We start from the raw sequence: 10,217 nt of genomic DNA on the forward strand, positions 1-10,217 counted from the left end.
CCGCCGCGCAAAAACGGGACAGGATCCGGCCCGCGGAATGCGCCGCCGCGCAAAAACCGGACCGGATACGGCCCGCGGAATGGGCCGCCACGCAAAAACTGCACCGGATACGGCCCCCGGAATGGGCCGCCGCGCAAAAACCAAGCAGGATCCGACCCGCGGAATGCGCCGCCGCGCAAAAACCGGACCGGATACGGCACACGGAATGCGCCGGTGCCGCGCAAAAACCGGACCGGGTACGGTCCGCCGAATGCGTCGCCGCGCAAAAACCGGACAGGATCCTGCCCGCGGAATGGGCCGCCACGCAAAAACTGCACCGGATACGGCCCCCGGAATGGGCCGCCACGCAAAAACCGGACCGGATCCGGCCCGCGGAACGCTCCGCCGCGCAAAAAACGGACCGGATCCGGCTCGCGGAATGGGTCACCGCGCAAAAACCGGGCAGGATCCGACCCGCGGAATGCGCCGCCGCGCAAAAACCGGACCGGATCCTGCCCGCGGAATAGGCCGCCAAGCAAAAACCGGACCAGATCCGGCCCGCGCCACGCTCCGTCGCGCAAAAACCGGACAGGATCCGGCCCCCAAAATGTGCCGCCGCGCAAAAACTGGACGGGATCCGGCCCGCGGAATGCGCCGCCGTGCAAAAACCGGGCAGGATCCGGCCTGCGGAATGCGCCGCCGTGCAAAAACCGGACCGGATCTGGACCGCGGAATGCGCCGGTGCCGCGCAAAAACCGGACCGGATCCGGCCCCCGGAATGGGCCGCCACGCAAAAACCGGACCGGATCCAGCCCGCGGAATGCGCCGCCGCACAAAAACCGGACCGGATCCGACCCGCGCAATGCTCCACCGCGGAAAAACCGGACCGGATCCGGCCCGCAGAATGGGCCTCCACGCAAAAACCAGACAGGATCCGGCCCGTGGAATGGGCCTCCGCACAAAAACCGGACCGGATACGGCCCCCGGAATGGGTCGCCGCGCAAAAACCGGACCAGATCCAGCCCGTGCCACGCGCCGCCGCGCAAAAACCGGACCGGATCCGGCCCGCGGATTGGGCCGCCACGCAAAAACAGGACTGGATCCGGCCCGCGGAATGGGCCGCCACGCAAAAACCGGACCGGATCCGGCCCCCAAAATGCGCCGCTACGCAAAAACCGGACAGGATCCGGCCCCAAAAATGCACCGCCGCGCAAAAATGCGGCAGGATACGGCCCGCGGAGTGCGCCGCCGCGCAAAAACCGGACCGGATCCGGCCCGCGGAATGCGCCGCCGCGCAAAAACCGGACCGGATCCAGCCCGCGGAATGCGCCGCCGCGCAAAAACCGGACAGGATCCGGCCCCCAAAATGCGCCGCCGTGCAAAAACCGGACCGGAACCAGTCCGAGGAATGCGCCGCCGCGCAAAAACCGGACCGGATCCGGCCCGCGGAATGCGCCGCCGTGCAAAAACCGGGCAGGATACGGCCCGCGGAGTGCGCCGCCGTGCAAAAACCGGACCGGATCCGGCCCGCGGACTGGGCCTCCGCGCAAAAACCGGACCGGATCCGGCCCGCAGAATGGGCCGCCGCGCAAAAACCGGACTGGATCCGGCCTGCGGAATGCGCCGCCGTGCAAAAACCGGACCGGATCCGGCCCGCAGAATGGGCCGCCGCGCAAAAACCGGACAGGATCCGGCCCGCGGAATGCACGCTGCGTAAAAACCAGACCGTATCTGGCCCCCAAAATGCGCCGCCGCGCAAAAACCGGACCGGATCTGGCCCGCGGAATTCGCCGCCGCGCAAAAACCGGACAGGATCCGGCCCGCGCAATGCGCTGCCGTGCAAAAACCAGACCGGATCCGCACCGCGGAATGCGCCGCCGCGCAAAAACCGGACAGGATCCGGCCCGCGGAATGCGCCGGTGCCGCGCAAAAACCGGACCGGGTACGCTCCGCGGAATGCGTCGCCGCACAAAAACCGGACTGGATCCGGCCCGCGCAATGCGCCGCCGCACAAAAACCGGACCGGATCCGGCCCGAGGAATGCGCCGCCACGCAAAAACCGGACCGGATCCGGCCCGCGGAATGGGCCGCCACGAAAAAACCGGGCAGGATCCGACCCGCGGAATGTGCTGCCGCGCAAAAACCAGACCGGATTCGGCCCGCGGAATGCGCCGCCACGCAAAAACCGGACCGGATCCGGCCCGCGGAATGGGCCGCCACGCAAAAACCAGACCGGATCCGGCCCACGGATTGCGCCGCCGCGCAAAAACCGGACCAGATCCAGCCCCCAAAATGCGCCGCCACGCAAAAACCAGACCGGATCCGGCCCGTGGAATGCGCCGCCGCGCAAAAACTGGACCGGATCCGGCCCGCGAAATGCGCCGCCGCGCAGAAACCGGACCGGATCCGGCCTGCGCAATGCGCCGCCGCGCAAAAAACGGACCAGATCCGGCCCGCGGAATGCGCCGCCGCGCAAAAAACGGACCGGATCCGGCCCGCGGAATGGGCCGCTGCGCAAAAACCAGACCGGATACGGACCGCGGAATGCGCCGCCGCGCAAAAACCGGACCGGATCCGGCCCGCGGAATGCGCCGCCGCACAAAAACCGGACCGGATACGGCCAGCGGAATGCGCCGGTGCCGCGCAAAAAACGGACCGGATCCGGCCCCCAAAATGCGCCGCCGCGCAAAAACCGGGCAGGATCTGGCCCGCGGAATGCGCCGCCGCGCAAAAACCAGACCGGATACTGCCCGCGGAATGGGCCGCCACGCAAAACCTGCACCGGATACGGCCCCCAAAATGCGCCGCCACGCAAAAACCGGACCGGATCCGGCCCGCGGAACGCTCCGCCGCGCAAAAAACGGACCGGATACGGCCCGCGGAATGGGTCACCGCGCAAAAACCGGGCAGGATCTGGCCCGCGGAATGCGCCGCCGCGCAAAAACCGGACCAGGTACGGCCCGCGGAATGCTCCGGTGCCGCGCAAAATCCGGACAGGATCCGGCCCGCGGAATGGGCCGCCGCGCAAAAACCGGACCGGATCCGGCCCGCGGAATGCGCTGCCGCGCAAAAACCGGACATGATCCGGCCCGCGGAATGGGCCGCCGCGCAAAAACCCGACCGGATACGGCCCGCGGAATGCTCCGGTGCCGTGCAAAAACCGGACAGGGTACGGTCCGCGGAATGCGCCGCCGTGCAAAAACGGGACAGGATCCGGCCCGCGGAATGCGTCGCCGCGCAAAAACCGGACCGGATCCGGCCCGCGGAATGCGCCGCCGCGCAAAAAACGGACCAGATCCGGCCCGCGCAATGCGCCGCTGCGCAAAAACAGGACCGGATCCGGCCCGCGGAATGGGCCGCCACGCAAAAACCAGACCGGAAACGGCCCCCAAAATGCGCCGCCGCGCAAAAACCAGACAGGATCCGGCCCCCAAAATGCGCCGCCGCGCAAAAACCGGACCGGATCCGGCCCGCGGAATGCGCCGCCGCGCAAAAACCGGGCAGGATCCGGCCCGCGGAGTGCGCCGCCGCGCAAAAACCGGACAGGATCCGGCCCGCGGAATGCACCGCCGCGCAAAAACCGGACAGGATCCGGCCCCCAAAATGCGCCGCCGCGCAAAAACCAGACAGGATCCGGACCCCAAAATGCGCCGCCGCGCAAAAATCCGGACCGGAACCAGTCCGAGGAATGCGCCACCGCGCAAAAAACCGACCGGATCCGGCCCCCGGAATGGGCCTCCACGCAAAAACCGGACCGGATTCGCCCACGGAATGGGCCGCCGCGCAAAAACCGGACCGGATTCGCCCGCGGAATGGGCCGCCGCGCAAAAACCGGACCGGATCCGGCCCCCAAAATGCGCCGCCGCGGACAAACCGGACCGGATCCGGCCCGCAGAGTGGGCCTCCGCGCAAAAACCGGACCGGATCCGACCCGCGGAATGGGCCTCCGCGCAAAAACCGGACCGGATCCGGCCCCCGGAATGGGCCGCCGCGCAAAAACCGGACAGGATCCGGCCCCCAAAATGCGCTGCCGTGCAAAAACCAGATCGGATCCGGCCCGCGGAATGCGCCGCCGCGCAAAAACCGGACCCTATACCTGTCCGCGGAATGCGTCGCCGCACAAAAACCGGACTGGATCCGGCCCGCGGAATGCGCCGCCGCGCAAAAACGGGACAGCATGCTGCCCGCGGAGTGCGCCGCCGCGCAAAAACGGGACCGGAACTGGACCGCGGAATGCGCCGCCGCGCAAAAAGTGGACCGGATCCGGCCCGCGGAATGCGCCGCCACGCAAAAACCGGACCGGATCCGGCCCGCGGAATAGGCCGCCACACAAAAACCGGACCAGATCCGGCCCGCGCCGCGCTCCACCGCGCAAAAACCGGACAGGATCCGGCCCCCAAAATGTGCCGCCGCGCAAAAACCGGACTGGATCCGGCCCGCGGAATGCGCCGCCGTGCAAAAACCGGAACGGATCTGGCCCGCGGAATGCGCCGCCGAGCAAAAACCGGACCGGATCCGGCCCGCGGAATGGGCCGCCGCGCAAAAACCGGACCGGATCCAGCCCGAGGAATGCGCCGCCGCACAAAAACCGGGCCAGATCCGACCTGCGCAATGCGCCGCCGCGCAAAAACTGGACCAGGTACGGCCCCCAGAATGGGCCGCCGCGCAAAAACCGGACCGGATCCGGCCCGCGGAATGGGCCGCCGCGCAAAAACCGGACAGGATCCGGCCCCCGGAATGCGCCGCCGCGCAAAAACCGGACCGGATCCGGCCCGCGGAATGCGCCGCCGCGCAAAAACCGGACCGGATACGGCCCGCGGAATGCTCCGGTGCCGCGCAAAAACCAGACCGGATCCGGCCCGCGGAATGGGCCGCCACGCAAAAACCAGACCGGAAACGGCCCCCAAAATGCGCCGCCGCGCAAAAACCAGACAGGATCCGGCCCCCAAAATGCGCCGCCGCGCAAAAACCGGACCGGATCCGGCCCGCGGAATGCGCCGCCGCGCAAAAACCGGGCAGGATCCGGCCCGCGGAGTGCGCCGCCGTGCAAAAACCGGACAGGATCCGGCCCGCGGAATGCACCGCCGCGCAAAAACCGGACAGGATCCGGCCCCCAAAATGCGCCGCGCAAAAACCGGACAGGATCCGGACCCCAAAATGCGCCGCCGCGCAAAAATCCGGACCGGAACCAGTCCGAGGAATGCGCCACCGCGCAAAAAACCGACCGGATCCGGCCCCCGGAATGGGCCTCCACGCAAAAACCGGACCGGATTCGCCCACGGAATGGGCCGCCGCGCAAAAACCGGACCGGATTCGCCCGCGGAATGGGCCGCCGCGCAAAAACCGTACCGGATCCGGCCCCCAAAATGCGCCGCCGCGGACAAACCGGACCGGATCCGGCCCGCAGAGTGGGCCTCCGCGCAAAAACCGGACCGGATCCGACCCGCGGAATGGGCCTCCGCGCAAAAACCGGACCGGATCCGGCCCCCGGAATGGGCCGCCGCGCAAAAACCGGACAGGATCCGGCCCCCAAAATGCGCTGCTGTGCAAAAACCAGATCGGATCCGGCCCGCGGAATGCGCCGCCGCGCAAAAACCGGACCCTATACCTGTCCGCGGAATGCGTCGCCGCACAAAAACCGGACTGGATCCGGCCCGCGGAATGCGCCGCCGCGCAAAAACGGGACAGCATGCTGCCCGCGGAGTGCGCCGCCGCGCAAAAACGGGACCGGAACTGGACCGCGGAATGCGCCGCCGCGCAAAAAGTGGACCGGATCCGGCCCGCGGAATGCGCCGCCACGCAAAAACCGGACCGGATCCGGCCCGCGGAATAGGCCGCCACACAAAAACCGGACCAGATCCGGCCCGCGCCGCGCTCCACCGCGCAAAAACCGGACAGGATCCGGCCCCCAAAATGTGCCGCCGCGCAAAAACCGGACTGGATCCGGCCCGCGGAATGCGCCGCCGTGCAAAAACCGGAACGGATCTGGCCCGCGGAATGCGCCGCCGAGCAAAAACCGGACCGGATCCGGCCCGCGGAATGGGCCGCCGCGCAAAAACCGGACCGGATCCAGCCCGAGGAATGCGCCGCCGCACAAAAACCGGACCAGATCCGACCTGCGCAATGCGCCGCCGCGCAAAAACCGGACCAGGTACGGCCCCCAAAATGTGCCGCCGCGCAAAAACTGGACGGGATCCGGCCCGCGGAATGCGCCGCCGTGCAAAAACCGGGCAGGATCCGGCCTGCGGAATGCGCCGCCGTGCAAAAACCGGACCGGATCTGGACCGCGGAATGCGCCGGTGCCGCGCAAAAACCGGACCGGATCCGGCCCCCGGAATGGGCCGCCACGCAAAAACCGGACCGGATCCAGCCCGCGGAATGCGCCGCCGCACAAAAACCGGACCGGATCCGACCCGCGCAATGCTCCACCGCGGAAAAACCGGACCGGATCCGGCCCGCAGAATGGGCCTCCACGCAAAAACCAGACAGGATCCGGCCCGTGGAATGGGCCTCCGCACAAAAACCGGACCGGATACGGCCCCCGGAATGGGTCGCCGCGCAAAAACCGGACCAGATCCAGCCCGTGCCACGCGCCGCCGCGCAAAAACCGGACCGGATCCGGCCCGCGGATTGGGCCGCCACGCAAAAACAGGACTGGATCCGGCCCGCGGAATGGGCCGCCACGCAAAAACCGGACCGGATCCGGCCCCCAAAATGCGCCGCTACGCAAAAACCGGACAGGATCCGGCCCCAAAAATGCACCGCCGCGCAAAAATGCGGCAGGATACGGCCCGCGGAGTGCGCCGCCGCGCAAAAACCGGACCGGATCCGGCCCGCGGAATGCGCCGCCGCGCAAAAACCGGACCGGATCCAGCCCGCGGAATGCGCCGCCGCGCAAAAACCGGACAGGATCCGGCCCCCAAAATGCGCCGCCGTGCAAAAACCGGACCGGAACCAGTCCGAGGAATGCGCCGCCGCGCAAAAACCGGACCGGATCCGGCCCGCGGAATGCGCCGCCGTGCAAAAACCGGGCAGGATACGGCCCGCGGAGTGCGCCGCCGTGCAAAAACCGGACCGGATCCGGCCCGCGGACTGGGCCTCCGCGCAAAAACCGGACCGGATCCGGCCCGCAGAATGGGCCGCCGCGCAAAAACCGGACTGGATCCGGCCTGCGGAATGCGCCGCCGTGCAAAAACCGGACCGGATCCGGCCCGCAGAATGGGCCGCCGCGCAAAAACCGGACAGGATCCGGCCCGCGGAATGCACGCTGCGTAAAAACCAGACCGTATCTGGCCCCCAAAATGCGCCGCCGCGCAAAAACCGGACCGGATCTGGCCCGCGGAATTCGCCGCCGCGCAAAAACCGGACAGGATCCGGCCCGCGCAATGCGCTGCCGTGCAAAAACCAGACCGGATCCGCACCGCGGAATGCGCCGCCGCGCAAAAACCGGACAGGATCCGGCCCGCGGAATGCGCCGGTGCCGCGCAAAAACCGGACCGGGTACGCTCCGCGGAATGCGTCGCCGCACAAAAACCGGACTGGATCCGGCCCGCGCAATGCGCCGCCGCACAAAAACCGGACCGGATCCGGCCCGAGGAATGCGCCGCCACGCAAAAACCGGACCGGATCCGGCCCGCGGAATGGGCCGCCACGAAAAAACCGGGCAGGATCCGACCCGCGGAATGTGCTGCCGCGCAAAAACCAGACCGGATTCGGCCCGCGGAATGCGCCGCCACGCAAAAACCGGACCGGATCCGGCCCGCGGAATGGGCCGCCACGCAAAAACCAGACCGGATCCGGCCCACGGATTGCGCCGCCGCGCAAAAACCGGACCAGATCCAGCCCCCAAAATGCGCCGCCACGCAAAAACCAGACCGGATCCGGCCCGTGGAATGCGCCGCCGCGCAAAAACTGGACCGGATCCGGCCCGCGAAATGCGCCGCCGCGCAGAAACCGGACCGGATCCGGCCTGCGCAATGCGCCGCCGCGCAAAAAACGGACCAGATCCGGCCCGCGGAATGCGCCGCCGCGCAAAAAACGGACCGGATCCGGCCCGCGGAATGGGCCGCTGCGCAAAAACCAGACCGGATACGGACCGCGGAATGCGCCGCCGCGCAAAAACCGGACCGGATCCGGCCCGCGGAATGCGCCGCCGCACAAAAACCGGACCGGATACGGCCAGCGGAATGCGCCGGTGCCGCGCAAAAAACGGACCGGATCCGGCCCCCAAAATGCGCCGCCGCGCAAAAACCGGGCAGGATCTGGCCCGCGGAATGCGCCGCCGCGCAAAAACCAGACCGGATACTGCCCGCGGAATGGGCCGCCACGCAAAACCTGCACCGGATACGGCCCCCAAAATGCGCCGCCACGCAAAAACCGGACCGGATCCGGCCCGCGGAACGCTCCGCCGCGCAAAAAACGGACCGGATACGGCCCGCGGAATGGGTCACCGCGCAAAAACCGGGCAGGATCTGGCCCGCGGAATGCGCCGCCGCGCAAAAACCGGACCAGGTACGGCCCGCGGAATGCTCCGGTGCCGCGCAAAATCCGGACAGGATCCGGCCCGCGGAATGGGCCGCCGCGCAAAAACCGGACCGGATCCGGCCCGCGGAATGCGCTGCCGCGCAAAAACCGGACATGATCCGGCCCGCGGAATGGGCCGCCGCGCAAAAACCCGACCGGATACGGCCCGCGGAATGCTCCGGTGCCGTGCAAAAACCGGACAGGGTACGGTCCGCGGAATGCGCCGCCGTGCAAAAACGGGACAGGATCCGGCCCGCGGAATGCGTCGCCGCGCAAAAACCGGACCGGATCCGGCCCGCGGAATGCGCCGCCGCGCAAAAAACGGACCAGATCCGGCCCGCGCAATGCGCCGCTGCGCAAAAACAGGACCGGATCCGGCCCGCGGAATGGGCCGCCACGCAAAAACCAGACCGGAAACGGCCCCCAAAATGCGCCGCCGCGCAAAAACCAGACAGGATCCGGCCCCCAAAATGCGCCGCCGCGCAAAAACCGGACCGGATCCGGCCCGCGGAATGCGCCGCCGCGCAAAAACCGGGCAGGATCCGGCCCGCGGAGTGCGCCGCCGCGCAAAAACCGGACAGGATCCGGCCCGCGGAATGCACCGCCGCGCAAAAACCGGACAGGATCCGGCCCCCAAAATGCGCCGCCGCGCAAAAACCAGACAGGATCCGGACCCCAAAATGCGCCGCCGCGCAAAAATCCGGACCGGAACCAGTCCGAGGAATGCGCCACCGCGCAAAAAAACCGACCGGATCCGGCCCCCGGAATGGGCCTCCACGCAAAAACCGGACCGGATTCGCCCACGGAATGGGCCGCCGCGCAAAAACCGGACCGGATTCGCCCGCGGAATGGGCCGCCGCGCAAAAACCGGACCGGATCCGGCCCCCAAAATGCGCCGCCGCGGACAAACCGGACCGGATCCGGCCCGCAGAGTGGGCCTCCGCGCAAAAACCGGACCGGATCCGACCCGCGGAATGGGCCTCCGCGCAAAAACCGGACCGGATCCGGCCCCCGGAATGGGCCGCCGCGCAAAAACCGGACAGGATCCGGCCCCCAAAATGCGCTGCCGTGCAAAAACCAGATCGGATCCGGCCCGCGGAATGCGCCGCCGCGCAAAAACCGGACCCTATACCTGTCCGCGGAATGCGTCGCCGCACAAAAACCGGACTGGATCCGGCCCGCGGAATGCGCCGCCGCGCAAAAACGGGACAGCATGCTGCCCGCGGAGTGCGCCGCCGCGCAAAAACGGGACCGGAACTGGACCGCGGAATGCGCCGCCGCGCAAAAAGTGGACCGGATCCGGCCCGCGGAATGCGCCGCCACGCAAAAACCGGACCGGATCCGGCCCGCGGAATAGGCCGCCACACAAAAACCGGACCAGATCCGGCCCGCGCCGCGCTCCACCGCGCAAAAACCGGACAGGATCCGGCCCCCAAAATGTGCCGCCGCGCAAAAACCGGACTGGATCCGGCCCGCGGAATGCGCCGCCGTGCAAAAACCGGAACGGATCTGGCCCGCGGAATGCGCCGCCGAGCAAAAACCGGACCGGATCCGGCCCGCGGAATGGGCCGCCGCGCAAAAACCGGACCGGATCCAGCCCGAGGAATGCGCCGCCGCACAAAAACCGGGCCAGATCCGACCTGCGCAATGCGCCGCCGCGCAAAAACTGGACCAGGTACGGCCCCCAGAATGGGCCGCCGCGCAAAAACCGGACC

This window comes from Phalacrocorax carbo, chromosome 13, assembly GCF_963921805.1.
Source record: "Phalacrocorax carbo chromosome 13, bPhaCar2.1, whole genome shotgun sequence".
Lineage (NCBI taxonomy): Eukaryota > Metazoa > Chordata > Aves > Suliformes > Phalacrocoracidae > Phalacrocorax > Phalacrocorax carbo.